This window comes from Sus scrofa, chromosome 7 (genome assembly GCF_054392235.1).
Source record: "Sus scrofa isolate SSC_HxYL_T2T_F1_AM1 chromosome 7, Sscrofa_HxYL_maternal_Yorkshire_Landrace_v2.0, whole genome shotgun sequence".
Taxonomy (NCBI): domain Eukaryota; kingdom Metazoa; phylum Chordata; class Mammalia; order Artiodactyla; family Suidae; genus Sus; species Sus scrofa.
In genome coordinates this window covers 22,532,756-22,557,769 of record NC_139389.1, presented here as the reverse complement: position 1 = coordinate 22,557,769, position 25,014 = coordinate 22,532,756, and the positions used below count along the sequence as shown (strand labels likewise).

General features: G+C 50.2%; 2 long non-coding RNA genes and 12 other non-coding genes across 14 annotated transcripts; all 14 read right to left on the bottom strand.

Moving 5' to 3' along the window:
- Window positions 1–44: 44 nt before the first annotated feature.
- Window positions 45–116, bottom strand: TRNAA-UGC (transfer RNA alanine (anticodon UGC)). Its single transcript has one exon. It is a non-coding gene; the product is annotated as a tRNA-Ala (tRNA).
- A 1,370-nt stretch (window positions 117–1,486) lies between these two features.
- Window positions 1,487–6,256, bottom strand: LOC146401273 (uncharacterized). The gene is made up of 2 exons (XR_014809157.1): window positions 5,309–6,256; window positions 1,487–5,109 (listed from the first exon to the last, which is right to left on the bottom strand). It is a non-coding gene; the product is annotated as an uncharacterized LOC146401273 (long non-coding RNA).
- Window positions 4,791–4,897, bottom strand: LOC146401275 (U6 spliceosomal RNA). The gene has a single exon (XR_014811528.1). It is a non-coding gene; the product is annotated as a U6 spliceosomal RNA (small nuclear RNA).
- Window positions 5,359–5,431, bottom strand: TRNAF-GAA (transfer RNA phenylalanine (anticodon GAA)). Its single transcript has one exon. It is a non-coding gene; the product is annotated as a tRNA-Phe (tRNA).
- Window positions 6,257–6,371: 115 nt separating the features above from the next.
- Window positions 6,372–6,443, bottom strand: TRNAA-UGC (transfer RNA alanine (anticodon UGC)). Its single transcript has one exon. It is a non-coding gene; the product is annotated as a tRNA-Ala (tRNA).
- Window positions 6,444–8,424: 1,981 nt separating this feature from the next.
- Window positions 8,425–8,496, bottom strand: TRNAA-UGC (transfer RNA alanine (anticodon UGC)). Its single transcript has one exon. It is a non-coding gene; the product is annotated as a tRNA-Ala (tRNA).
- A 1,370-nt stretch (window positions 8,497–9,866) lies between these two features.
- On the bottom strand, window positions 9,867–14,636 carry LOC146401268 (uncharacterized). Its single transcript, XR_014809845.1, has 2 exons — window positions 13,689–14,636; window positions 9,867–13,489 (listed from the first exon to the last, which is right to left on the bottom strand). It is a non-coding gene; the product is annotated as an uncharacterized LOC146401268 (long non-coding RNA).
- Window positions 13,171–13,277, bottom strand: LOC146401270 (U6 spliceosomal RNA). Its single transcript, XR_014811527.1, has one exon. It is a non-coding gene; the product is annotated as a U6 spliceosomal RNA (small nuclear RNA).
- TRNAF-GAA (transfer RNA phenylalanine (anticodon GAA)) lies at window positions 13,739–13,811 on the bottom strand. The gene has a single exon. It is a non-coding gene; the product is annotated as a tRNA-Phe (tRNA).
- A 115-nt stretch (window positions 14,637–14,751) lies between the features above and the next one.
- TRNAA-UGC (transfer RNA alanine (anticodon UGC)) lies at window positions 14,752–14,823 on the bottom strand. Its single transcript has one exon. It is a non-coding gene; the product is annotated as a tRNA-Ala (tRNA).
- A 1,981-nt stretch (window positions 14,824–16,804) lies between these two features.
- Window positions 16,805–16,876, bottom strand: TRNAA-UGC (transfer RNA alanine (anticodon UGC)). Its single transcript has one exon. It is a non-coding gene; the product is annotated as a tRNA-Ala (tRNA).
- A 4,674-nt stretch (window positions 16,877–21,550) lies between these two features.
- LOC146401265 (U6 spliceosomal RNA) lies at window positions 21,551–21,657 on the bottom strand. The gene has a single exon (XR_014811526.1). It is a non-coding gene; the product is annotated as a U6 spliceosomal RNA (small nuclear RNA).
- A 461-nt stretch (window positions 21,658–22,118) lies between these two features.
- TRNAF-GAA (transfer RNA phenylalanine (anticodon GAA)) lies at window positions 22,119–22,191 on the bottom strand. Its single transcript has one exon. It is a non-coding gene; the product is annotated as a tRNA-Phe (tRNA).
- Window positions 22,192–23,135: 944 nt separating this feature from the next.
- TRNAA-AGC (transfer RNA alanine (anticodon AGC)) lies at window positions 23,136–23,207 on the bottom strand. The gene has a single exon. It is a non-coding gene; the product is annotated as a tRNA-Ala (tRNA).
- Between the last annotated feature and the right edge of the window lie 1,807 nt (window positions 23,208–25,014).

Genomic DNA, 25,014 nt, shown 5'->3' with positions numbered 1-25,014 from the left:
CTCTTCCTGGGCTCTCCAGAGGGAGAGGAGGGCCGCCTCTAGGCTGGAGGTGCCGGGGATTGAACCCGGGGCCTCGTGCATGCAAAGCACGTGCTCTACCACTGAGCTACACCCCCCCACGGCCAGCCAACACCTTCCCTCTTTACGGAAGACAATTGAATGGCACTATCGCCCGGCCTTGCTTTTGAGAACCTGCAACTGCTGGCATGAAGATATTTGACGCACAATGCCATTCTTTCTGAAGCTCCCTTACTGCCTTCTCTTTCACGGCGACACGAGGACAAAGGCAACTTCAAGCTAGGCAGAAAGGTACTGCGCCTACAGTCTATTCCCCCTGGTCAACCTACCCGCAAAGACCCGGCGGCACAAAACTCGAATAGAGGAAGGCAGAGAAGAGCCCTTTCCTAGCCCTGTCTCTTGGAAGAGTCTAGAATCCACAACATTAAAAGAGCAATGAGGAGATCTGACCCTACAGCCTAACCTCTCGCTGCAGATTTCCACGAGAAGGCACCACAGCTGCTGGAGGAATTTGCTGTCGGCAGAAAGGGCTGGGACAGGAAAAGGACAAGACAAGCTAGATTATCGTTCTATGCCGGGACGTGAGAAGGAGCTCAAAGACAGTAGTACCCTCAAGAGTACCTAGGCGTCACATCTTGGAAACACTAAGCATTAAAGTGATTAATACATGAAAGGATGGCTAAAATAAGAATCGTTGCGTTCATACTGATAAAAAAGAAGAGAAAGAAAGAGAAAGACACATGGGAAAGAAAGAAGAGAATGCTTATCCTGCAAAAGCATACCAATTATTAAATGCAGAGGGAAAGATTACCATCATTTTCTCCTATCCTATAATGATTGATTCAGGCAAAATTCATCAATCAGTGCCAAAGCCATGGGTGAAATTTTGATAAGCAAAGATGTCTTGAGTTTCCAGATGTATCCTCACATAGTTCTTATGAACATGGTAGCTTGACCATGTAGAAACTCAGCACAGAAGATCTTACCCCAAATGGTCAGAGTAACGTCATCATGATGGGCACGCTGACATCCTGTGGCTCTGAGGACAAGCTGAGAAGGACACAGCAACCCTCCTGTTGCATTCTGAGCAAAGTGCATCATCATCTGAAGCCAATCAGGCGGGAATGGCAGTCCAATCAAAACTGAACCCGAGTTATACCAGCCGACTTGTCACCTAGTCCTTACGAGATGCCAATGAATGAAAATGTCATGAGAGACAAGAAAGAGTTGAGAAATGGTCCCAGATTAAAGGAGACCAAGGAAACAATAACGTAAAGGAAACGGGTCACCCTGGCGTGGTCCTGGATCAGGGAGTTTGGGGTTTATAGGACATGATCAGGACAATTAGCAAATGTTGAATATGGGTGGTCTATTAGAAAATAGTTTTGAACCAGCGTTGAAGTCCCCACACTTGACAATTTTACTGTGCTGACATAGGGAGTGTCCTTAAAGGATACAATGGAGAATGTTGGGAGAAGGGATATATTTGCCAAACTGTCAAATGGTTTAGGGAACAAAAAAATTATATGAGGAGAGATAGAGAGAGGGAGAGAGAGAGAACCAGTAAAAATGGCAAAATATTGCAGTAGATGAACCTGGGCATGCAAGGTAGTCTTTGCAACTGTTATTTTATGTTTGACATTATCTCCAAGACCAGGTTTTAAGAATTCCTCCTTTTTACCACCGCCTTCCTTGTTGAGCCAAATGCTGCCGGAGGACATGAAAGGCAGCGCATGGTGATTCAGACCCGAGTGCTGTGCGTGACCCCTCTGGGATTTCAGACCTCCACGAGGAGATGGGAATGCGTTTGTAACATCTGACGACCCTCCATGTGGAGGAGGGACGACAAAGAACACTCAGAGCTGGCATAGGAGTTTGGTGGGTGCCATCTGTTTGCCTCTCCCCTCAGGGGAACAGGCAGCAAGAAGGTCCCTTTCCCTTCCCTGAGTGAAGCAGCCTGAAAGGCTTTGTCCCAAGTAAGACTGGGCCTGTTTCTTCTCATCCTGTCAAGACCTGGGGAGTCCCTCAGTGCTCTTTCTTTCAAAGAGAAGCCAAACTGAGCACATCGGGGAGCCTGTGTGCAGTTGCGTTTTTGGTTTTGGTGACTAGCCAGTGGTGTTGGTGCCTCCAAGGAGGGCGGCAGGAAGCCCCGTGGTCTCTACCCCATTGTCGCTGTGAGGAGAACCTTTTGCTTGAGAAATGGGATCTGCTGGCCGTTTTCAGCTGCTGTACCTAAGATTTGGCTGGTTGTGTCTGTTTGTTAGCACACTGGGCTTATAAGGGAAAAAAAGATATGGGAAATATAGGTTAGGTAGGAATGTAAATGTTTTGAATAGCAGAGATTTTCCTGACAAAACGGCTTTGATCCTGGAGAGTTTGTTGGAAAAGTGAACTTTCAGTTTGATGGTTCAGGTCTCTTTTCAGATCCTGGGAGTGTTTTTTGTTTGTCTGTTTCCCTTACTTGATGATGAGCCAAACCTCGTACAAGCCAGGTTTGTTCTGGAGAATCTTGTCCCTGCACTTACCTTTCTCACACGGAGCTCTTGGCTCAACGGGACTATGACAGCTGGAAACCGGAGTAACATCTGGTTGACTTGCGATGGTTCATTTATTCCGTTTTACTGCAGAGAAGGCAACCGTTGACTTAGGGAAGGTTCCTTACCACTTTAAAGAGGAAACTAGTATTGCCTTTAAGATGACAAATACGGAGGCGTTCCCTGGAGCCGCAGCAGGTTTCCGGATCCGGGATGGTCTCTGCTGTGGTGTGGGTTTGCTGCCTGGCCCGGGAACTTCTGCATGTTGTGCTTGGGATGGGGGAGGGGGGGGATTACAAATCTAGTGTGATGTCGATAGTCACTAGGGAGGAAAAGACATGGCCTGTAAACTAGAACATGCCAGGGAGGTTTTTGTTCTACAAATATTTGATACGGCAGAAAGCTGACCCGTTTGTTCCTAGACAAGGCGATTGACTGGATTACCATGTGAGTGAGGAAGTGGCAGCCTGAGAGGATCCCCACCTTTCTCTCTGAGGGTGGCAGGGATGCTTCTAGTGCCTGCCAAAGACACTGGGGACTTGCAGACTTAAGTCTGAACTGAGAGACCAGTGCCCAAACAGATAAGTCAGACCCGTGGTGAATGTAAGTTCTAAACCTCTCCTGCATTGTGGCCAGAGTGAGACTCCATAAGTTAGTTCATTGTGAATTCATTCATAGAAGAGTCTGGAGCCATTTAGTGACCATCAGTGTGGCCTAAAAGACTTGTGACGCGGAAGACACGAGAAAGCATAAAACCCTAAAACAGGGCCATTATAGCTCTTTCTCTTGACTTATGCCAGGGCTCCATTCTCTGAAGATTCAGGAAGCCCTGGGAACGGCAACTGATTTCCCGGCACACCCTAGGAACTGAGTGCCAGCCTCTCTGCCTTCTAGAACATGGTGGAGGAAGAGCTGAGAGCACACAAATGTGGAAATAGGGGCCATGCTTTCAGTAGGATGATGAGTCCTTTAGCGGAAGTTACCCGGAATTCTCATGCTCTTTGCCACGGAGAACACACATTGCTTTTCCCCTCCAACCAGAGGGATCAGGATGGCTGGTCCCCGTGCTTTCTTGTTTTCTGCCCTTTAATTTATTGGTGTCAAACTTCCCCGGATCCAGGAACACGAACTGCTCTTGAACTGAATTGGACGCCTCTTCCAGGTGAGTGGTGGGTGATGCACACCCTTTCCTGTCAGATTTAGGGAAGGTAGAGTTTGGAGGGCATCGACCCGCGGAAGATTTCCAGGGGGCAAGTTGAAATCTTACTCACAGACCCCCTAAGTTGACCCTGGGTCAGCATGGCACAGTTTTGGTTGTTGTTTTGTTGGTGTTCTGCAAACGATAAAAGTAAAAACTGGGGCTTGTTCATAATGTAGCTGGCAGTAGCAGGTGGATAATAGCGGTAACAATGGGTTGCATGAGATGACTACATCGGTTCCTCGATAAACCCACTTCCTTACAGGCGAGAGAAAGAATTCCTTGGCCACACGGTTCACAGCCAGGACGGAGGAGGGCAAGCTTCAAAGCCAGAGCCTCTTAGCGCACCTATTTCAGATCTTTTCTTGGGAGACAGGAATCCTGTCCAAAGACGGCTGGAGGTTAGTGGCTTCTGGACTCATTTCTCTTTGAAAATGTCAGTGTCATTCACGGGGAAAGAAGCTTTGGTCCCACACAATTATTTCGTGTTGAGGAGAGAGGGCGGGTGTCTGGGGAAACTGGGCCGCCGAGAAAGGAAGGAACTCATGATACTCACCATGAGGTGAAATGCCTTCAGCCCAGCAGTGTGGTCTGCAAACCGTGCTGTGACGTTTTGCTGGGGGTGTTCTGGCTCTGGTTGTGGGTGCCTAGAGGAATGGAGGGCAGAAAAGCGTCCATAACAGCTAGCGATTACAGTCTGTCTTTCAAATGGAATGTTCCCGGCGACGGAGAGAATGCAAAGGAGATTTGCAACCAGGACAAGGTCCATCCGATGCGTTAGCTGAGTGTATGTATGTATGTCCAGATCTGCAGAGCTGGGCGAACTCCTGGCATTTTTTTAATCTTGGCGAAACGTTTGAATTCGTAGGGGCTCAGGTCCTAGTCTCTTCGTATTTATTCTGCAGTTGTTGTCGTTGTTGTTTTCCTAACAACTGGCAAAAGGCTGCGGGACACCGCGCCTGCTCTTGATGTTTCGAGTATCTGCATTAAGCTCTGCTGCCTTATGGCTGGTAAGCTGTCGATTGGCTGTGAGCTGGGACTGGTCTTTGGAACGATTCGCGGCTGTGCCTGTCACCCTTCGGCAGGGGCAAGGCCGGTCTTCTCTGTGTGGTTCCAACGTTATTATACGTCCTGCCGAAGCGAGCACCCCTTTAACACTTTAAATGGTTGGAAAAAGGAAAAGGGAGGAGGTTATTTCGTGACGCGTGAGGTTTACGTGAAACCCAGCTTTCGGTGTCCACCCACAACGTTTTGGGCGAACGCCGCCGCTTCCTTGCTTTGCACAGCGTCTCTGGCCGCTTTGGGGCTGCCCCAGAGAGTTGTCGAGACGGAAGGGGTGTGTGGCACCTTGTCCCTTCTCTCCGCTGGTGAGCGCCCTTGACATCACAGCGCCTCGGCGGTAGTGCGGCGTTTTTCTGGGCCTGGCGCATCTGTGCACCGTAACATCTTACTGTCTTTAAGGAAAGTTACTCTCAGAGCTTGCGCGTTCCTGTGGCAAAGCGACATGTGGGCTTGGACCGTGAACTCCCTTAGGCCTGCGGGTGGACTGCTTTTCAACGCGCTGCGCTGGTAGAGGAGGGCGCCGGCGGGCAGCAAAAGGGAGCGCCTTGCCGAAACCCGGGATTGAACCAGGGACCTTTAGATCTTCAGTCTAACGCTCTCCCAACTGAGCTATTTCGGCCGCCCGGGCGAAGGGGGAGGGGGGCAGCGCTCCTGGCATTTCTGTTTCAAGAAGTGGGGTTCAACGGCGGCTGGCTAGGCTTCGGCTTCCCCACCTGCGGCGGTCCCGCGCGGAGTAGCCGTACCCCTGCCGGCCGGAAAGGCTTGGACTGTGTCCTCGGCGCTTGCTGCTCGCATCCAGTTCCTGACCGTGGCGGAGGGCAAGTGGAGGACAGAGATGGAAGAGACGTGCCAGGGATTCGTTGGAAAACCTGGCCTGCTCCTCGGCATCCTGCCTCGTGAGCCAGACACGACTCAGAAACGGCCTAAAGGCACTCTTCGGGGGCGTCTCTTGTTGTAGTCTTCGTTCTCTCGTCTCTCACAGTCTCCCGAAGGGCTGAGAGATGGGCTCCAATCACGCGGCACCTTTGCGGAAAGAATCTCCTGTGCACGAACACCGCCAGGCTGAACTCTCACCACCGTGTCCTCAACGGACAGGAGAGCAACTGCCGCAAACATGCGAAAATTTGAAAAGGCGTCACTCGTCACAAACGACGTTCCTCGCGCGAAACATCCTTTAAACGTTCTCCGAATCCAGGAACAACGCGGTGGCGGTGGCTGCCGACGCCGGTTTGGTGAAAGATGAGACGAGGGCGTGGTGAGAGTGATTTCCTGCTCTCAGAAGTCCTGGTAGTTGATTTTTGTGGCGTATCGATCGGCCTTGGCCAGGAGAGGAGTGATTGCGCAGAGTGACTAGAATGGATGGGTTTAAAAAAAAAAAAAAGAAAAGAAAAGAAAAGAAAAGAAGAAAAGAAAAAAAAAGAAGAAAAGAAAGAAAGAAAGAAAGACAAAGTTGGACGCATACTACTTTCGCGGCAGTCAGCAGGGACTGTGAGCCCCCGCCTCGCACTGTCTCTCCAGAGTTGAGAGCAAGGAAGGGCGGAGCAAGTGGACGTGGCGGTTGGAGGTGCCGGGGATTGAACCCGGGGCCTCGTGCATGCAAAGCACGCGCTCTACCACTGAGCTACACCCCCGCGGCTGCCGAAACCTCAGAGGCAGGAAAAGGGAAAGCAAACAAACAACCAAACACACAAACAAAAAATGGTATGGCAACTCCTCACGTGTTGGTTCGAAGCTCCGTTGTGTACAACCCGGTTACTTGCGAAACTCCTATTCCCTTTCGCCGAGGACATGAGGAGAAAGGCAACCGAATGCCGGCCTAAAATTTAGGCGCCCTTCCTAGGATCTAGTCCCGCTTGTCAGCCTACCCCAGTGTCAGGCCTACAGACAACTTGAATGGAGGAAGGCAAAGAAGAGCCCTTTCCTAGTTCTGCCTGTTAAAAAAAGCCTAGACTCAAAGACACCCAAGGGGCAAGGAGGAGAGCTGGTCCCCCATCTCAGCAGCTTAATACACATCCCCCCGGATGGAACCAAAGCTCCGGGCAAAACTGGTCACTAGAAGCACTAGGGCAGGAAAAGTACAAGATGCCCTAGACAGTCTTTCGAGTGCTCAAAAGAGGATGGCGTGCCCCAAAGAGCACAGTGTCTTCGAGTCCACTCTTGCAAACACTGAGCATTGACTTGAAGAGTAAACCGCCAAGGATTACAACCTCCTGGGTGAAAGAAGAATAGGACACCAGATAAGTGATGGCAATACGGGGTCTAAGTGAAGAGATGGGCGGCATCAAAAGGTCCCCGAATTACATCCTGAGAATGGTAAGAGAGGCCGTGTTGTCCCCCACAGACCTTGGGGACTTGGAGACTTCAGTTTGAGTTAAGAGGCCAGTGGCCAAAAGAGGTATCTCAGACACTTGTTGACTTATCCTTGGGAAAACTCCCACGTATTTTAACTAGACTGAGACTCCATGAGTTCACCGTGAGTTCATTCATGGAAAAAGCTAAGCCATTGTGACCCTCGGTGTTGTCTAAAGGATTAGTGGGCTACGGAGCTCCCTTGTAGCACATCCCGGGTTAAGGATCCCGGGTTGTCTTTGCATCCCGCTGGGCGTGCTGCTGTGGTGTGGGCTTGATCCCTGGCTGGGAAAAGAAAGTTTCTAACTACCTGTACCTCTACCGAAGGGGGAAAAAAAAAAAAAAAAAAAAAGAAAAGGTAGACTGGTGCCTCAGGTACAAAACGACTGTGTCCTAAATATTTGGATGTGTTGTCCTGAATCTCTGTTCTCCGATGCTTCCACAGATGCTTAGGACTCCAGCTCCATATCGCTTGTGCATGCAGCCTTTTCAAGAGGGGATGCTCTCCCAAGCGATACTCGGAGGGTCCGTTCGGGACAAGTAGAAGGAGGAAGACTGTTTCCCTGACTCTTGCTATTTCTTTCATTTTGGAGTGCAGCCAGGACAGGACAGGGCAGTGAGTCTGTGTGGTGTATGAGCACGTCCTGCCTTCTCGGCTCAAACTGCAAAGCATCAGTGAACATCCACGCCTCAGTCTTTTAGGAGAAGGCAAGGACACAAGAAAGTGGCTTGTTTTTGACTGGGGCGACCTCTCCTATACCTGTCATCATGGCCAGCCTCAAGGGCCTGTGACCAGTGCATTTCAGGGGGCCTTGGGTCCAGCAAATCATGCAGCCAGTCTGTCCTACACTCACTGCTGGAGGATCCGGTGTTCTTCAAACCAGAGGAGGCAATTTTGTCCCCAAGGGACAAGACCTATCCAGACTTTCTAGCCTCTTAGTGTCAACCTTTCCCTCAAGCCAGAGGGGAGAAAAGAGCCTTGACCTGATCCATGATATCTAGGGTGAAATGCATGAAAACAAGATGGGAGGATGGTCAAGCGTATTTCAAGCTAAATGAAGGTGACTTACTTTCCAGCTCTCAGAGGTCTGTCTGATTTTAGCCCAGTGGTTGGTTTTTGTTTTTGTGTAGCCTAAGGCATGGCCAAGGCATAGTAGAATAGAATAGAGTTGGAGGACAGGAAGGCCTGTGCTTTCTCCTCCGGAGTAGGGAAGGGACCCTCTTCCTGGGCTCTCCAGAGGGAGAGGAGGGCCGCCTCTAGGCTGGAGGTGCCGGGGATTGAACCCGGGGCCTCGTGCATGCAAAGCACGTGCTCTACCACTGAGCTACACCCCCCCACGGCCAGCCAACACCTTCCCTCTTTACGGAAGACAATTGAATGGCACTATCGCCCGGCCTTGCTTTTGAGAACCTGCAACTGCTGGCATGAAGATATTTGACGCACAATGCCATTCTTTCTGAAGCTCCCTTACTGCCTTCTCTTTCACGGCGACACGAGGACAAAGGCAACTTCAAGCTAGGCAGAAAGGTACTGCGCCTACAGTCTATTCCCCCTGGTCAACCTACCCGCAAAGACCCGGCGGCACAAAACTCGAATAGAGGAAGGCAGAGAAGAGCCCTTTCCTAGCCCTGTCTCTTGGAAGAGTCTAGAATCCACAACATTAAAAGAGCAATGAGGAGATCTGACCCTACAGCCTAACCTCTCGCTGCAGATTTCCACGAGAAGGCACCACAGCTGCTGGAGGAATTTGCTGTCGGCAGAAAGGGCTGGGACAGGAAAAGGACAAGACAAGCTAGATTATCGTTCTATGCCGGGACGTGAGAAGGAGCTCAAAGACAGTAGTACCCTCAAGAGTACCTAGGCGTCACATCTTGGAAACACTAAGCATTAAAGTGATTAATACATGAAAGGATGGCTAAAATAAGAATCGTTGCGTTCATACTGATAAAAAAGAAGAGAAAGAAAGAGAAAGACACATGGGAAAGAAAGAAGAGAATGCTTATCCTGCAAAAGCATACCAATTATTAAATGCAGAGGGAAAGATTACCATCATTTTCTCCTATCCTATAATGATTGATTCAGGCAAAATTCATCAATCAGTGCCAAAGCCATGGGTGAAATTTTGATAAGCAAAGATGTCTTGAGTTTCCAGATGTATCCTCACATAGTTCTTATGAACATGGTAGCTTGACCATGTAGAAACTCAGCACAGAAGATCTTACCCCAAATGGTCAGAGTAACGTCATCATGATGGGCACGCTGACATCCTGTGGCTCTGAGGACAAGCTGAGAAGGACACAGCAACCCTCCTGTTGCATTCTGAGCAAAGTGCATCATCATCTGAAGCCAATCAGGCGGGAATGGCAGTCCAATCAAAACTGAACCCGAGTTATACCAGCCGACTTGTCACCTAGTCCTTACGAGATGCCAATGAATGAAAATGTCATGAGAGACAAGAAAGAGTTGAGAAATGGTCCCAGATTAAAGGAGACCAAGGAAACAATAACGTAAAGGAAACGGGTCACCCTGGCGTGGTCCTGGATCAGGGAGTTTGGGGTTTATAGGACATGATCAGGACAATTAGCAAATGTTGAATATGGGTGGTCTATTAGAAAATAGTTTTGAACCAGCGTTGAAGTCCCCACACTTGACAATTTTACTGTGCTGACATAGGGAGTGTCCTTAAAGGATACAATGGAGAATGTTGGGAGAAGGGATATATTTGCCAAACTGTCAAATGGTTTAGGGAACAAAAAAATTATATGAGGAGAGATAGAGAGAGGGAGAGAGAGAGAACCAGTAAAAATGGCAAAATATTGCAGTAGATGAACCTGGGCATGCAAGGTAGTCTTTGCAACTGTTATTTTATGTTTGACATTATCTCCAAGACCAGGTTTTAAGAATTCCTCCTTTTTACCACCGCCTTCCTTGTTGAGCCAAATGCTGCCGGAGGACATGAAAGGCAGCGCATGGTGATTCAGACCCGAGTGCTGTGCGTGACCCCTCTGGGATTTCAGACCTCCACGAGGAGATGGGAATGCGTTTGTAACATCTGACGACCCTCCATGTGGAGGAGGGACGACAAAGAACACTCAGAGCTGGCATAGGAGTTTGGTGGGTGCCATCTGTTTGCCTCTCCCCTCAGGGGAACAGGCAGCAAGAAGGTCCCTTTCCCTTCCCTGAGTGAAGCAGCCTGAAAGGCTTTGTCCCAAGTAAGACTGGGCCTGTTTCTTCTCATCCTGTCAAGACCTGGGGAGTCCCTCAGTGCTCTTTCTTTCAAAGAGAAGCCAAACTGAGCACATCGGGGAGCCTGTGTGCAGTTGCGTTTTTGGTTTTGGTGACTAGCCAGTGGTGTTGGTGCCTCCAAGGAGGGCGGCAGGAAGCCCCGTGGTCTCTACCCCATTGTCGCTGTGAGGAGAACCTTTTGCTTGAGAAATGGGATCTGCTGGCCGTTTTCAGCTGCTGTACCTAAGATTTGGCTGGTTGTGTCTGTTTGTTAGCACACTGGGCTTATAAGGGAAAAAAAGATATGGGAAATATAGGTTAGGTAGGAATGTAAATGTTTTGAATAGCAGAGATTTTCCTGACAAAACGGCTTTGATCCTGGAGAGTTTGTTGGAAAAGTGAACTTTCAGTTTGATGGTTCAGGTCTCTTTTCAGATCCTGGGAGTGTTTTTTGTTTGTCTGTTTCCCTTACTTGATGATGAGCCAAACCTCGTACAAGCCAGGTTTGTTCTGGAGAATCTTGTCCCTGCACTTACCTTTCTCACACGGAGCTCTTGGCTCAACGGGACTATGACAGCTGGAAACCGGAGTAACATCTGGTTGACTTGCGATGGTTCATTTATTCCGTTTTACTGCAGAGAAGGCAACCGTTGACTTAGGGAAGGTTCCTTACCACTTTAAAGAGGAAACTAGTATTGCCTTTAAGATGACAAATACGGAGGCGTTCCCTGGAGCCGCAGCAGGTTTCCGGATCCGGGATGGTCTCTGCTGTGGTGTGGGTTTGCTGCCTGGCCCGGGAACTTCTGCATGTTGTGCTTGGGATGGGGGAGGGGGGGGATTACAAATCTAGTGTGATGTCGATAGTCACTAGGGAGGAAAAGACATGGCCTGTAAACTAGAACATGCCAGGGAGGTTTTTGTTCTACAAATATTTGATACGGCAGAAAGCTGACCCGTTTGTTCCTAGACAAGGCGATTGACTGGATTACCATGTGAGTGAGGAAGTGGCAGCCTGAGAGGATCCCCACCTTTCTCTCTGAGGGTGGCAGGGATGCTTCTAGTGCCTGCCAAAGACACTGGGGACTTGCAGACTTAAGTCTGAACTGAGAGACCAGTGCCCAAACAGATAAGTCAGACCCGTGGTGAATGTAAGTTCTAAACCTCTCCTGCATTGTGGCCAGAGTGAGACTCCATAAGTTAGTTCATTGTGAATTCATTCATAGAAGAGTCTGGAGCCATTTAGTGACCATCAGTGTGGCCTAAAAGACTTGTGACGCGGAAGACACGAGAAAGCATAAAACCCTAAAACAGGGCCATTATAGCTCTTTCTCTTGACTTATGCCAGGGCTCCATTCTCTGAAGATTCAGGAAGCCCTGGGAACGGCAACTGATTTCCCGGCACACCCTAGGAACTGAGTGCCAGCCTCTCTGCCTTCTAGAACATGGTGGAGGAAGAGCTGAGAGCACACAAATGTGGAAATAGGGGCCATGCTTTCAGTAGGATGATGAGTCCTTTAGCGGAAGTTACCCGGAATTCTCATGCTCTTTGCCACGGAGAACACACATTGCTTTTCCCCTCCAACCAGAGGGATCAGGATGGCTGGTCCCCGTGCTTTCTTGTTTTCTGCCCTTTAATTTATTGGTGTCAAACTTCCCCGGATCCAGGAACACGAACTGCTCTTGAACTGAATTGGACGCCTCTTCCAGGTGAGTGGTGGGTGATGCACACCCTTTCCTGTCAGATTTAGGGAAGGTAGAGTTTGGAGGGCATCGACCCGCGGAAGATTTCCAGGGGGCAAGTTGAAATCTTACTCACAGACCCCCTAAGTTGACCCTGGGTCAGCATGGCACAGTTTTGGTTGTTGTTTTGTTGGTGTTCTGCAAACGATAAAAGTAAAAACTGGGGCTTGTTCATAATGTAGCTGGCAGTAGCAGGTGGATAATAGCGGTAACAATGGGTTGCATGAGATGACTACATCGGTTCCTCGATAAACCCACTTCCTTACAGGCGAGAGAAAGAATTCCTTGGCCACACGGTTCACAGCCAGGACGGAGGAGGGCAAGCTTCAAAGCCAGAGCCTCTTAGCGCACCTATTTCAGATCTTTTCTTGGGAGACAGGAATCCTGTCCAAAGACGGCTGGAGGTTAGTGGCTTCTGGACTCATTTCTCTTTGAAAATGTCAGTGTCATTCACGGGGAAAGAAGCTTTGGTCCCACACAATTATTTCGTGTTGAGGAGAGAGGGCGGGTGTCTGGGGAAACTGGGCCGCCGAGAAAGGAAGGAACTCATGATACTCACCATGAGGTGAAATGCCTTCAGCCCAGCAGTGTGGTCTGCAAACCGTGCTGTGACGTTTTGCTGGGGGTGTTCTGGCTCTGGTTGTGGGTGCCTAGAGGAATGGAGGGCAGAAAAGCGTCCATAACAGCTAGCGATTACAGTCTGTCTTTCAAATGGAATGTTCCCGGCGACGGAGAGAATGCAAAGGAGATTTGCAACCAGGACAAGGTCCATCCGATGCGTTAGCTGAGTGTATGTATGTATGTCCAGATCTGCAGAGCTGGGCGAACTCCTGGCATTTTTTTAATCTTGGCGAAACGTTTGAATTCGTAGGGGCTCAGGTCCTAGTCTCTTCGTATTTATTCTGCAGTTGTTGTCGTTGTTGTTTTCCTAACAACTGGCAAAAGGCTGCGGGACACCGCGCCTGCTCTTGATGTTTCGAGTATCTGCATTAAGCTCTGCTGCCTTATGGCTGGTAAGCTGTCGATTGGCTGTGAGCTGGGACTGGTCTTTGGAACGATTCGCGGCTGTGCCTGTCACCCTTCGGCAGGGGCAAGGCCGGTCTTCTCTGTGTGGTTCCAACGTTATTATACGTCCTGCCGAAGCGAGCACCCCTTTAACACTTTAAATGGTTGGAAAAAGGAAAAGGGAGGAGGTTATTTCGTGACGCGTGAGGTTTACGTGAAACCCAGCTTTCGGTGTCCACCCACAACGTTTTGGGCGAACGCCGCCGCTTCCTTGCTTTGCACAGCGTCTCTGGCCGCTTTGGGGCTGCCCCAGAGAGTTGTCGAGACGGAAGGGGTGTGTGGCACCTTGTCCCTTCTCTCCGCTGGTGAGCGCCCTTGACATCACAGCGCCTCGGCGGTAGTGCGGCGTTTTTCTGGGCCTGGCGCATCTGTGCACCGTAACATCTTACTGTCTTTAAGGAAAGTTACTCTCAGAGCTTGCGCGTTCCTGTGGCAAAGCGACATGTGGGCTTGGACCGTGAACTCCCTTAGGCCTGCGGGTGGACTGCTTTTCAACGCGCTGCGCTGGTAGAGGAGGGCGCCGGCGGGCAGCAAAAGGGAGCGCCTTGCCGAAACCCGGGATTGAACCAGGGACCTTTAGATCTTCAGTCTAACGCTCTCCCAACTGAGCTATTTCGGCCGCCCGGGCGAAGGGGGAGGGGGGCAGCGCTCCTGGCATTTCTGTTTCAAGAAGTGGGGTTCAACGGCGGCTGGCTAGGCTTCGGCTTCCCCACCTGCGGCGGTCCCGCGCGGAGTAGCCGTACCCCTGCCGGCCGGAAAGGCTTGGACTGTGTCCTCGGCGCTTGCTGCTCGCATCCAGTTCCTGACCGTGGCGGAGGGCAAGTGGAGGACAGAGATGGAAGAGACGTGCCAGGGATTCGTTGGAAAACCTGGCCTGCTCCTCGGCATCCTGCCTCGTGAGCCAGACACGACTCAGAAACGGCCTAAAGGCACTCTTCGGGGGCGTCTCTTGTTGTAGTCTTCGTTCTCTCGTCTCTCACAGTCTCCCGAAGGGCTGAGAGATGGGCTCCAATCACGCGGCACCTTTGCGGAAAGAATCTCCTGTGCACGAACACCGCCAGGCTGAACTCTCACCACCGTGTCCTCAACGGACAGGAGAGCAACTGCCGCAAACATGCGAAAATTTGAAAAGGCGTCACTCGTCACAAACGACGTTCCTCGCGCGAAACATCCTTTAAACGTTCTCCGAATCCAGGAACAACGCGGTGGCGGTGGCTGCCGACGCCGGTTTGGTGAAAGATGAGACGAGGGCGTGGTGAGAGTGATTTCCTGCTCTCAGAAGTCCTGGTAGTTGATTTTTGTGGCGTATCGATCGGCCTTGGCCAGGAGAGGAGTGATTGCGCAGAGTGACTAGAATGGATGGGTTTAAAAAAAAAAAAAAGAAAAGAAAAGAAAAGAAAAGAAGAAAAGAAAAAAAAAGAAGAAAAGAAAGAAAGAAAGAAAGACAAAGTTGGACGCATACTACTTTCGCGGCAGTCAGCAGGGACTGTGAGCCCCCGCCTCGCACTGTCTCTCCAGAGTTGAGAGCAAGGAAGGGCGGAGCAAGTGGACGTGGCGGTTGGAGGTGCCGGGGATTGAACCCGGGGCCTCGTGCATGCAAAGCACGCGCTCTACCACTGAGCTACACCCCCGCGGCTGCCGAAACCTCAGAGGCAGGAAAAGGGAAAGCAAACAAACAACCAAACACACAAACAAAAAATGGTATGGCAACTCCTCACGTGTTGGTTCGAAGCTCCGTTGTGTACAACCCGGTTACTTGCGAAACTCCTATTCCCTTTCGCCGAGGACATGAGGAGAAAGGCAACCGAATGCCGGCCTAAAATTTAGGCGCCCTTCCTAGGATCTAGTCCCGCTTGTCAGCCTACCCCAGTGTCAGGCCTACAGACAACTTGAATGGAGGAAGGCAAAGAAGAGCCCTTTCCTAGTTCTGCCTGTTAAAAAAAGCCTAGACTCAAAGACACCCAAGGGGCAAGGAGGAGAGCTGGTCCCCCATCTCAGCAGCTTAATACACATCCCCCCGGATGGAACCAAAGCTCCGGGCAAAACTGGTCACTAGAAGCACTAGGGCAGGAAAAGTACAAGATGCCCTAGACAGTCTTTCGAGTGCTCAAAAGAGGATGGCGTGCCCCAAAGAGCACAGTGTCTTCGAGTCCACTCTTGCAAACACTGAGCATTGACTTGAAGAGTAAACCGCCAAGGATTACAACCTCCTGGGTGAAAGAAGAATAGGACACCAGATAAGTGATGGCAATACGGGGTCTAAGTGAAGAGATGGGCGGCATCAAAAGGTCCCCGAATTACATCCTGAGAATGGTAAGAGAGGCCGTGTTGTCCCCCACAGACCTTGGGGACTTGGAGACTTCAGTTTGAGTTAAGAGGCCAGTGGCCAAAAGAGGTATCTCAGACACTTGTTGACTTATCCTTGGGAAAACTCCCACGTATTTTAACTAGACTGAGACTCCATGAGTTCACCGTGAGTTCATTCATGGAAAAAGCTAAGCCATTGTGACCCTCGGTGTTGTCTAAAGGATTAGTGGGCTACGGAGCTCCCTTGTAGCACATCCCGGGTTAAGGATCCCGGGTTGTCTTTGCATCCCGCTGGGCGTGCTGCTGTGGTGTGGGCTTGATCCCTGGCTGGGAAAAGAAAGTTTCTAACTACCTGTACCTCTACCGAAGGGGGAAAAAAAAAAAAAAAAAAAAAGAAAAGGTAGACTGGTGCCTCAGGTACAAAACGACTGTGTCCTAAATATTTGGATGTGTTGTCCTGAATCTCTGTTCTCCGATGCTTCCACAGATGCTTAGGACTCCAGCTCCATATCGCTTGTGCATGCAGCCTTTTCAAGAGGGGATGCTCTCCCAAGCGATACTCGGAGGGTCCGTTCGGGACAAGTAGAAGGAGGAAGACTGTTTCCCTGACTCTTGCTATTTCTTTCATTTTGGAGTGCAGCCAGGACAGGACAGGGCAGTGAGTCTGTGTGGTGTATGAGCACGTCCTGCCTTCTCGGCTCAAACTGCAAAGCATCAGTGAACATCCACGCCTCAGTCTTTTAGGAGAAGGCAAGGACACAAGAAAGTGGCTTGTTTTTGACTGGGGCGACCTCTCCTATACCTGTCATCATGGCCAGCCTCAAGGGCCTGTGACCAGTGCATTTCAGGGGGCCTTGGGTCCAGCAAATCATGCAGCCAGTCTGTCCTACACTCACTGCTGGAGGATCCGGTGTTCTTCAAACCAGAGGAGGCAATTTTGTCCCCAAGGGACAAGACCTATCCAGACTTTCTAGCCTCTTAGTGTCAACCTTTCCCTCAAGCCAGAGGGGAGAAAAGAGCCTTGACCTGATCCATGATATCTAGGGTGAAATGCATGAAAACAAGATGGGAGGATGGTCAAGCGTATTTCAAGCTAAATGAAGGTGACTTACTTTCCAGCTCTCAGAGGTCTGTCTGATTTTAGCCCAGTGGTTGGTTTTTGTTTTTGTGTAGCCTAAGGCATGGCCAAGGCATAGTAGAATAGAATAGAGTTGGAGGACAGGAAGGCCTGTGCTTTCTCCTCCGGAGTAGGGAAGGGACCCTCTTCCTGGGCTCTCCAGAGGGAGAGGAGGGCCGCCTCTAGGCTGGAGGTGCCGGGGATTGAACCCGGGGCCTCGTGCATGCAAAGCACGCGCTCTACCACTGAGCTACACCCCCCCACGGCCAGCCAACACCTTCCCTCTTTACGGAAGACAATTGAATGGCACTATCGCCCGGCCTTGCTTTTGAGAACCTGCAACTGCTGGCATGAAGATATTTGATGCACAATGCCATTCTTTCTGAAGCTCCCTTACTGCCTTCTCTTTCACGGCGACACGAGGACAAAGGCAACTTCAAGCTAGGCAGAAAGGTACTGCGCCTACAGTCTATTCCCCCTGGTCAACCTACCCGCAAAGACCCGGCGGCACAAAACTCGAATAGAGGAAGGCAGAGAAGAGCCCTTTCCTAGCCCTGTCTCTTGGAAGAGTCTAGAATCCACAACATTAAAAGAGCAATGAGGAGATCTGACCCTACAGCCTAACCTCTCGCTGCAGATTTCCACGAGAAGGCACCACAGCTGCTGGAGGAATTTGCTGTCGGCAGAAAGGGCTGGGACAGGAAAAGGACAAGACAAGCTAGATTATCGTTCTATGCCGGGACGTGAGAAGGAGCTCAAAGACAGTAGTACCCTCAAGAGTACCTAGGCGTCACATCTTGGAAACACTAAGCATTAAAGTGATTAATACATGAAAGGATGGCTAAAATAAGAATCGTTGCGTTCATACTGATAAAAAAGAAGAGAAAGAAAGAGAAAGACACATGGGAAAGAAAGAAGAGAATGCTTATCCTGCAAAAGCATACCAATTATTAAATGCAGAGGGAAAGATTACCATCATTTTCTCCTATCCTATAATGATTGATTCAGGCAAAATTCATCAATCAGTGCCAAAGCCATGGGTGAAATTTTGATAAGCAAAGATGTCTTGAGTTTCCAGATGTATCCTCACATAGTTCTTATGAACATGGTAGCTTGACCATGTAGAAACTCAGCACAGAAGATCTTACCCCAAATGGTCAGAGTAACGTCATCATGATGGGCACGCTGACATCCTGTGGCTCTGAGGACAAGCTGAGAAGGACACAGCAACCCTCCTGTTGCATTCTGAGCAAAGTGCATCATCATCTGAAGCCAATCAGGCGGGAATGGCAGTCCAATCAAAACTGAACCCGAGTTATACCAGCCGACTTGTCACCTAGTCCTTACGAGATGCCAATGAATGAAAATGTCATGAGAGACAAGAAAGAGTTGAGAAATGGTCCCAGATTAAAGGAGACCAAGGAAACAATAACGTAAAGGAAACGGGTCACCCTGGCGTGGTCCTGGATCAGGGAGTTTGGGGTTTATAGGACATGATCAGGACAATTAGCAAATGTTGAATATGGGTGGTCTATTAGAAAATAGTTTTGAACCAGCGTTGAAGTCCCCACACTTGACAATTTTACTGTGCTGACATAGGGAGTGTCCTTAAAGGATACAATGGAGAATGTTGGGAGAAGGGATATATTTGCCAAACTGTCAAATGGTTTAGGGAACAAAAAAATTATATGAGGAGAGATAGAGAGAGGGAGAGAGAGAGAACCAGTAAAAATGGCAAAATATTGCAGTAGATGAACCTGGGCATGCAAGGTAGTCTTTGCAACTGTTATTTTATGTTTGACATTATCTCCAAGACCAGGTTTTAAGAATTCCTCCTTTTTACCACCGCCTTCCTTGTTGAGCCAAATGCTGCCGGAGGACATGAAAGGCAGCGCATGGTGATTCAGACCCGAGTGCTGTGCGTGACCCCTCTGGGATTTCAGACCTCCACGAGGAGATGGGAATGCGTTTGTAACATCTGACGACCCTCCATGTGGAGGAGGGACGACAAAGAACACTCAGAGCTGGCATAGGAGTTTGGTGGGTGCCATCTGTTTGCCTCTCCCCTCAGGGGAACAGGCAGCAAGAAGGTCCCTTTCCCTTCCCTGAGTGAAGCAGCCTGAAAGGCTTTGTCCCAAGTAAGACTGGGCCTGTTTCTTCTCATCCTGTCAAGACCTGGGGAGTCCCTCAGTGCTCTTTCTTTCAAAGAGAAGCCAAACTGAGCACATCGGGGAGCCTGTGTGCAGTTGCGTTTTTGGTTTTGGTGACTAGCCAGTGGTGTTGGTGCCTCCAAGGAGGGCGGCAGGAAGCCCCGTGGTCTCTACCCCATTGTCGCTGTGAGGAGAACCTTTTGCTTGAGAAATGGGATCTGCTGGCCGTTTTCAGCTGCTGTACCTAAGATTTGGCTGGTTGTGTCTGTTTGTTAGCACACTGGGCTTATAAGGGAAAAAAAGATATGGGAAATATAGGTTAGGTAGGAATGTAAATGTTTTGAATAGCAGAGATTTTCCTGACAAAACGGCTTTGATCCTGGAGAGTTTGTTGGAAAAGTGAACTTTCAGTTTGATGGTTCAGGTCTCTTTTCAGATCCTGGGAGTGTTTTTTGTTTGTCTGTTTCCCTTACTTGATGATGAGCCAAACCTCGTACAAGCCAGGTTTGTTCTGGAGAATCTTGTCCCTGCACTTACCTTTCTCACACGGAGCTCTTGGCTCAACGGGACTATGACAGCTGGAAACCGGAGTAACATCTGGTTGACTTGCGATGGTTCATTTATTCCGTTTTACTGCAGAGAAGGCAACCGTTGACTTAGGGAAGGTTCCTTACCACTTTAAAGAGGAAACTAGTATTGCCTTTAAGATGACAAATACGGAGGCGTTCCCTGGAGCCGCAGCAGGTTTCCGGATCCGGGATGGTCTCTGCTGTGGTGTGGGTTTGCTGCCTGGCCCGGGAACTTCTGCATGTTGTGCTTGGGATGGGGGAGGGGGGGGATTACAAATCTAGTGTGATGTCGATAGTCACTAGGGAGGAAAAGACATGGCCTGTAAACTAGAACATGCCAGGGAGGTTTTTGTTCTACAAATATTTGATACGGCAGAAAGCTGACCCGTTTCTTCCTAGACAAGGCGATTGACTGGATTACCATGTGAGTGAGGAAGTGGCAGCCTGAGAGGATCCCCACCTTTCTCTCTGAGGGTGGCAGGGATGCTTCTAGTGCCTGCCAAAGACACTGGGGACTTGCAGACTTAAGTCTGAACTGAGAGACCAGTGCCCAAACAGATAAGTCAGACCCGTGGTGAATGTAAGTTCTAAACCTCTCCTGCATTGTGGCCAGAGTGAGACTCCATAAGTTAGTTCATTGTGAATTCATTCATAGAAGAGTCTGGAGCCATTTAGTGACCATCAGTGTGGCCTAAAAGACTTGTGACGCGGAAGACACGAGAAAGCATAAAACCCTAAAACAGGGCGATTATAGCTCTTTCTCTTGACTTATGCCAGGGCTCCATTCTCTGAAGATTCAGGAAGCCCTGGGAACGGCAACTGATTTCCCGGCACACCCTAGGAACTGAGTGCCAGCCTCTCTGCCTTCTAGAACATGGTGGAGGAAGAGCTGAGAGCACACAAATGTGGAAATAGGGGCCATGCTTTCAGTAGGATGATGAGTCCTTTAGCGGAAGTTACCCGGAATTCTCATGCTCTTTGCCACGGAGAACACACATTGCTTTTCCCCTCCAACCAGAGGGATCAGGATGGCTGGTCCCCGTGCTTTCTTGTTTTCTGCCCTTTAATTTATTGGTGTCAAACTTCCCCGGATCCAGGAACACGAACTGCTCTTGAACTGAATTGGACGCCTCTTCCAGGTGAGTGGTGGGTGACGCACACCCTTTCCTGTCAGATTTAGGGAAGGTAGAGTTTGGAGGGCATCGACCCGTGGAAGATTTCCAGGGGGCAAGTTGAAATCTTACTCACAGACCCCCTAAGTTGACCCTGGGTCAGCATGGCACAGTTTTGGTTGTTGTTTTGTTGGTGTTCTGCAAACGATAAAAGTAAAAACTGGGGCTTGTTCATAATGTAGCTGGCAGTAGCAGGTGGATAATAGCGGTAACAATGGGTTGCATGAGATGACTACATCGGTTCCTCGATAAACCCACTTCCTTACAGGCGAGAGAAAGAATTCCTTGGCCACACGGTTCACAGCCAGGACGGAGGAGGGCAAGCTTCAAAGCCAGAGCCTCTTAGCGCACCTATTTCAGATCTTTTCTTGGGAGACAGGAATCCTGTCCAAAGACGGCTGGAGGTTAGTGGCTTCTGGACTCATTTCTCTTTGAAAATGTCAGTGTCATTCACGGGGAAAGAAGCTTTGGTCCCACACAATTATTTCGTGTTGAGGAGAGAGGGCGGGTGTCTGGGGAAACTGGGCCGCCGAGAAAGGAAGGAACTCATGATACTCACCATGAGGTGAAATGCCTTCAGCCCAGCAGTGTGGTCTGCAAACCGTGCTGTGACGTTTTGCTGGGGGTGTTCTGGCTCTGGTTGTGGGTGCCTAGAGGAATGGAGGGCAGAAAAGCGTCCATAACAGCTAGCGATTACAGTCTGTCTTTCAAATGGAATGTTCCCGGCGACGGAGAGAATGCAAAGGAGATTTGCAACCAGGACAAGGTCCATCCGATGCGTTAGCTGAGTGTATGTATGTATGTCCAGATCTGCAGAGCTGGGCGAACTCCTGGCATTTTTTTAATCTTGGCGAAACGTTTGAATTCGTAGGGGCTCAGGTCCTAGTCTCTTCGTATTTATTCTGCAGTTGTTGTCGTTGTTGTTTTCCTAACAACTGGCAAAAGGCTGCGGGACACCGCGCCTGCTCTTGATGTTTCGAGTATCTGCATTAAGCTCTGCTGCCTTATGGCTGGTAAGCTGTCGATTGGCTGTGAGCTGGGACTGGTCTTTGGAACGATTCGCGGCTGTGCCTGTCACCCTTCGGCAGGGGCAAGGCCGGTCTTCTCTGTGTGGTTCCAACGTTATTATACGTCCTGCCGAAGCGAGCACCCCTTTAACACTTTAAATGGTTGGAAAAAGGAAAAGGGAGGAGGTTATTTCGTGACGCGTGAGGTTTACGTGAAACCCAGCTTTCGGTGTCCACCCACAACGTTTTGGGCGAACGCCGCCGCTTCCTTGCTTTGCACAGCGTCTCTGGCCGCTTTGGGGCTGCCCCAGAGAGTTGTCGAGACGGAAGGGGTGTGTGGCACCTTGTCCCTTCTCTCCGCTGGTGAGCGCCCTTGACATCACAGCGCCTCGGCGGTAGTGCGGCGTTTTTCTGGGCCTGGCGCATCTGTGCACCGTAACATCTTACTGTCTTTAAGGAAAGTTACTCTCAGAGCTTGCGCGTTCCTGTGGCAAAGCGACATGTGGGCTTGGACCGTGAACTCCCTTAGGCCTGCGGGTGGACTGCTTTTCAACGCGCTGCGCTGGTAGAGGAGGGCGCCGGCGGGCAGCAAAAGGGAGCGCCTTGCCGAAACCCGGGATTGAACCAGGGACCTTTAGATCTTCAGTCTAACGCTCTCCCAACTGAGCTATTTCGGCCGCCCGGGCGAAGGGGGAGGGGGGCAGCGCTCCTGGCATTTCTGTTTCAAGAAGTGGGGTTCAACGGCGGCTGGCTAGGCTTCGGCTTCCCCACCTGCGGCGGTCCCGCGCGGAGTAGCCGTACCCCTGCCGGCCGGAAAGGCTTGGACTGTGTCCTCGGCGCTTGCTGCTCGCATCCAGTTCCTGACCGTGGCGGAGGGCAAGTGGAGGACAGAGATGGAAGAGACGTGCCAGGGATTCGTTGGAAAACCTGGCCTGCTCCTCGGCATCCTGCCTCGTGAGCCAGACACGACTCAGAAACGGCCTAAAGGCACTCTTCGGGGGCGTCTCTTGTTGTAGTCTTCGTTCTCTCGTCTCTCACAGTCTCCCGAAGGGCTGAGAGATGGGCTCCAATCACGCGGCACCTTTGCGGAAAGAATCTCCTGTGCACGAACACCGCCAGGCTGAACTCTCACCACCGTGTCCTCAACGGACAGGAGAGCAACTGCCGCAAACATGCGAAAATTTGAAAAGGCGTCACTCGTCACAAACGACGTTCCTCGCGCGAAACATCCTTTAAACGTTCTCCGAATCCAGGAACAACGCGGTGGCGGTGGCTGCCGACGCCGGTTTGGTGAAAGATGAGACGAGGGCGTGGTGAGAGTGATTTCCTGCTCTCAGAAGTCCTGGTAGTTGATTTTTGTGGCGTATCGATCGGCCTTGGCCAGGAGAGGAGTGATTGCGCAGAGTGACTAGAATGGATGGGTTTAAAAAAAAAAAAAAGAAAAGAAAAGAAAAGAAAAGAAGAAAAGAAAAAAAAAGAAGAAAAGAAAGAAAGAAAGAAAGAAAGACAAAGTTGGACGCATACTACTTTCGCGGCAGTCAGCAGGGACTGTGAGCTCCCGCCTCGCACTGTCTCTCCAGAGTTGAGAGCAAGGAAGGGCGGAGCAAGTGGACGTGGCGGTTGGAGGTGCCGGGGATTGAACCCGGGGCCTCGTGCATGCTAAGCACGCGCTCTACCACTGAGCTACACCCCCGCGGCTGCCGAAACCTCAGAGGCAGGAAAAGGGAAAGCAAACAAACAACCAAACACACAAACAAAAAATGGTATGGCAACTCCTCACGTGTTGGTTCGAAGCTCCGTTGTGTACAACCCGGTTACTTGCGAAACTCCTATTCCCTTTCGCCGAGGACATGAGGAGAAAGGCAACCGAATGCCGGCCTAAAATTTAGGCGCCCTTCCTAGGATCTAGTCCCGCTTGTCAGCCTACCCCAGTGTCAGGCCTACAGACAACTTGAATGGAGGAAGGCAAAGAAGAGCCCTTTCCTAGTTCTGCCTGTTAAAAAAAGCCTAGACTCAAAGACACCCAAGGGGCAAGGAGGAGAGCTGGTCCCCCATCTCAGCAGCTTAATACACATCCCCCCGGATGGAACCAAAGCTCCGGGCAAAACTGGTCACTAGAAGCACTAGGGCAGGAAAAGTACAAGATGCCCTAGACAGTCTTTCGAGTGCTCAAAAGAGGATGGCGTGCCCCAAAGAGCACAGTGTCTTCGAGTCCACTCTTGCAAACACTGAGCATTGACTTGAAGAGTAAACCGCCAAGGATTACAACCTCCTGGGTGAAAGAAGAATAGGACACCAGATAAGTGATGGCAATACGGGGTCTAAGTGAAGAGATGGGCGGCATCAAAAGGTCCCCGAATTACATCCTGAGAATGGTAAGAGAGGCCGTGTTGTCCCCCACAGACCTTGGGGACTTGGAGACTTCAGTTTGAGTTAAGAGGCCAGTGGCCAAAAGAGGTATCTCAGACACTTGTTGACTTATCCTTGGGAAAACTCCCACGTATTTTAACTAGACTGAGACTCCATGAGTTCACCGTGAGTTCATTCATGGAAAAAGCTAAGCCATTGTGACCCTCGGTGTTGTCTAAAGGATTAGTGGGCTACGGAGCTCCCTTGTAGCACATCCCGGGTTAAGGATCCCGGGTTGTCTTTGCATCCCGCTGGGCGTGCTGCTGTGGTGTGGGCTTGATCCCTGGCTGGGAAAAGAAAGTTTCTAACTACCTGTACCTCTACCGAAGGGGGAAAAAAAAAAAAAAAAAAAAGAAAAGGTAGACTGGTGCCTCAGGTACAAAACGACTGTGTCCTAAATATTTGGATGTGTTGTCCTGAATCTCTGTTCTCCGATGCTTCCACAGATGCTTAGGACTCCAGCTCCATATCGCTTGTGCATGCAGCCTTTTCAAGAGGGGATGCTCTCCCAAGCGATACTCGGAGGGTCCGTTCGGGACAAGTAGAAGGAGGAAGACTGTTTCCCTGACTCTTGCTATTTCTTTCATTTTGGAGTGCAGCCAGGACAGGACAGGGCAGTGAGTCTGTGTGGTGTATGAGCACGTCCTGCCTTCTCGGCTCAAACTGCAAAGCATCAGTGAACATCCACGCCTCAGTCTTTTAGGAGAAGGCAAGGACACAAGAAAGTGGCTTGTTTTTGACTGGGGCGACCTCTCCTATACCTGTCATCATGGCCAGCCTCAAGGGCCTGTGACCAGTGCATTTCAGGGGGCCTTGGGTCCAGCAAATCATGCAGCCAGTCTGTCCTACACTCACTGCTGGAGGATCCGGTGTTCTTCAAACCAGAGGAGGCAATTTTGTCCCCAAGGGACAAGACCTATCCAGACTTTCTAGCCTCTTAGTGTCAACCTTTCCCTCAAGCCAGAGGGGAGAAAAGAGCCTTGACCTGATCCATGATATCTAGGGTGAAATGCATGAAAACAAGATGGGAGGATGGTCAAGCGTATTTCAAGCTAAATGAAGGTGACTTACTTTCCAGCTCTCAGAGGTCT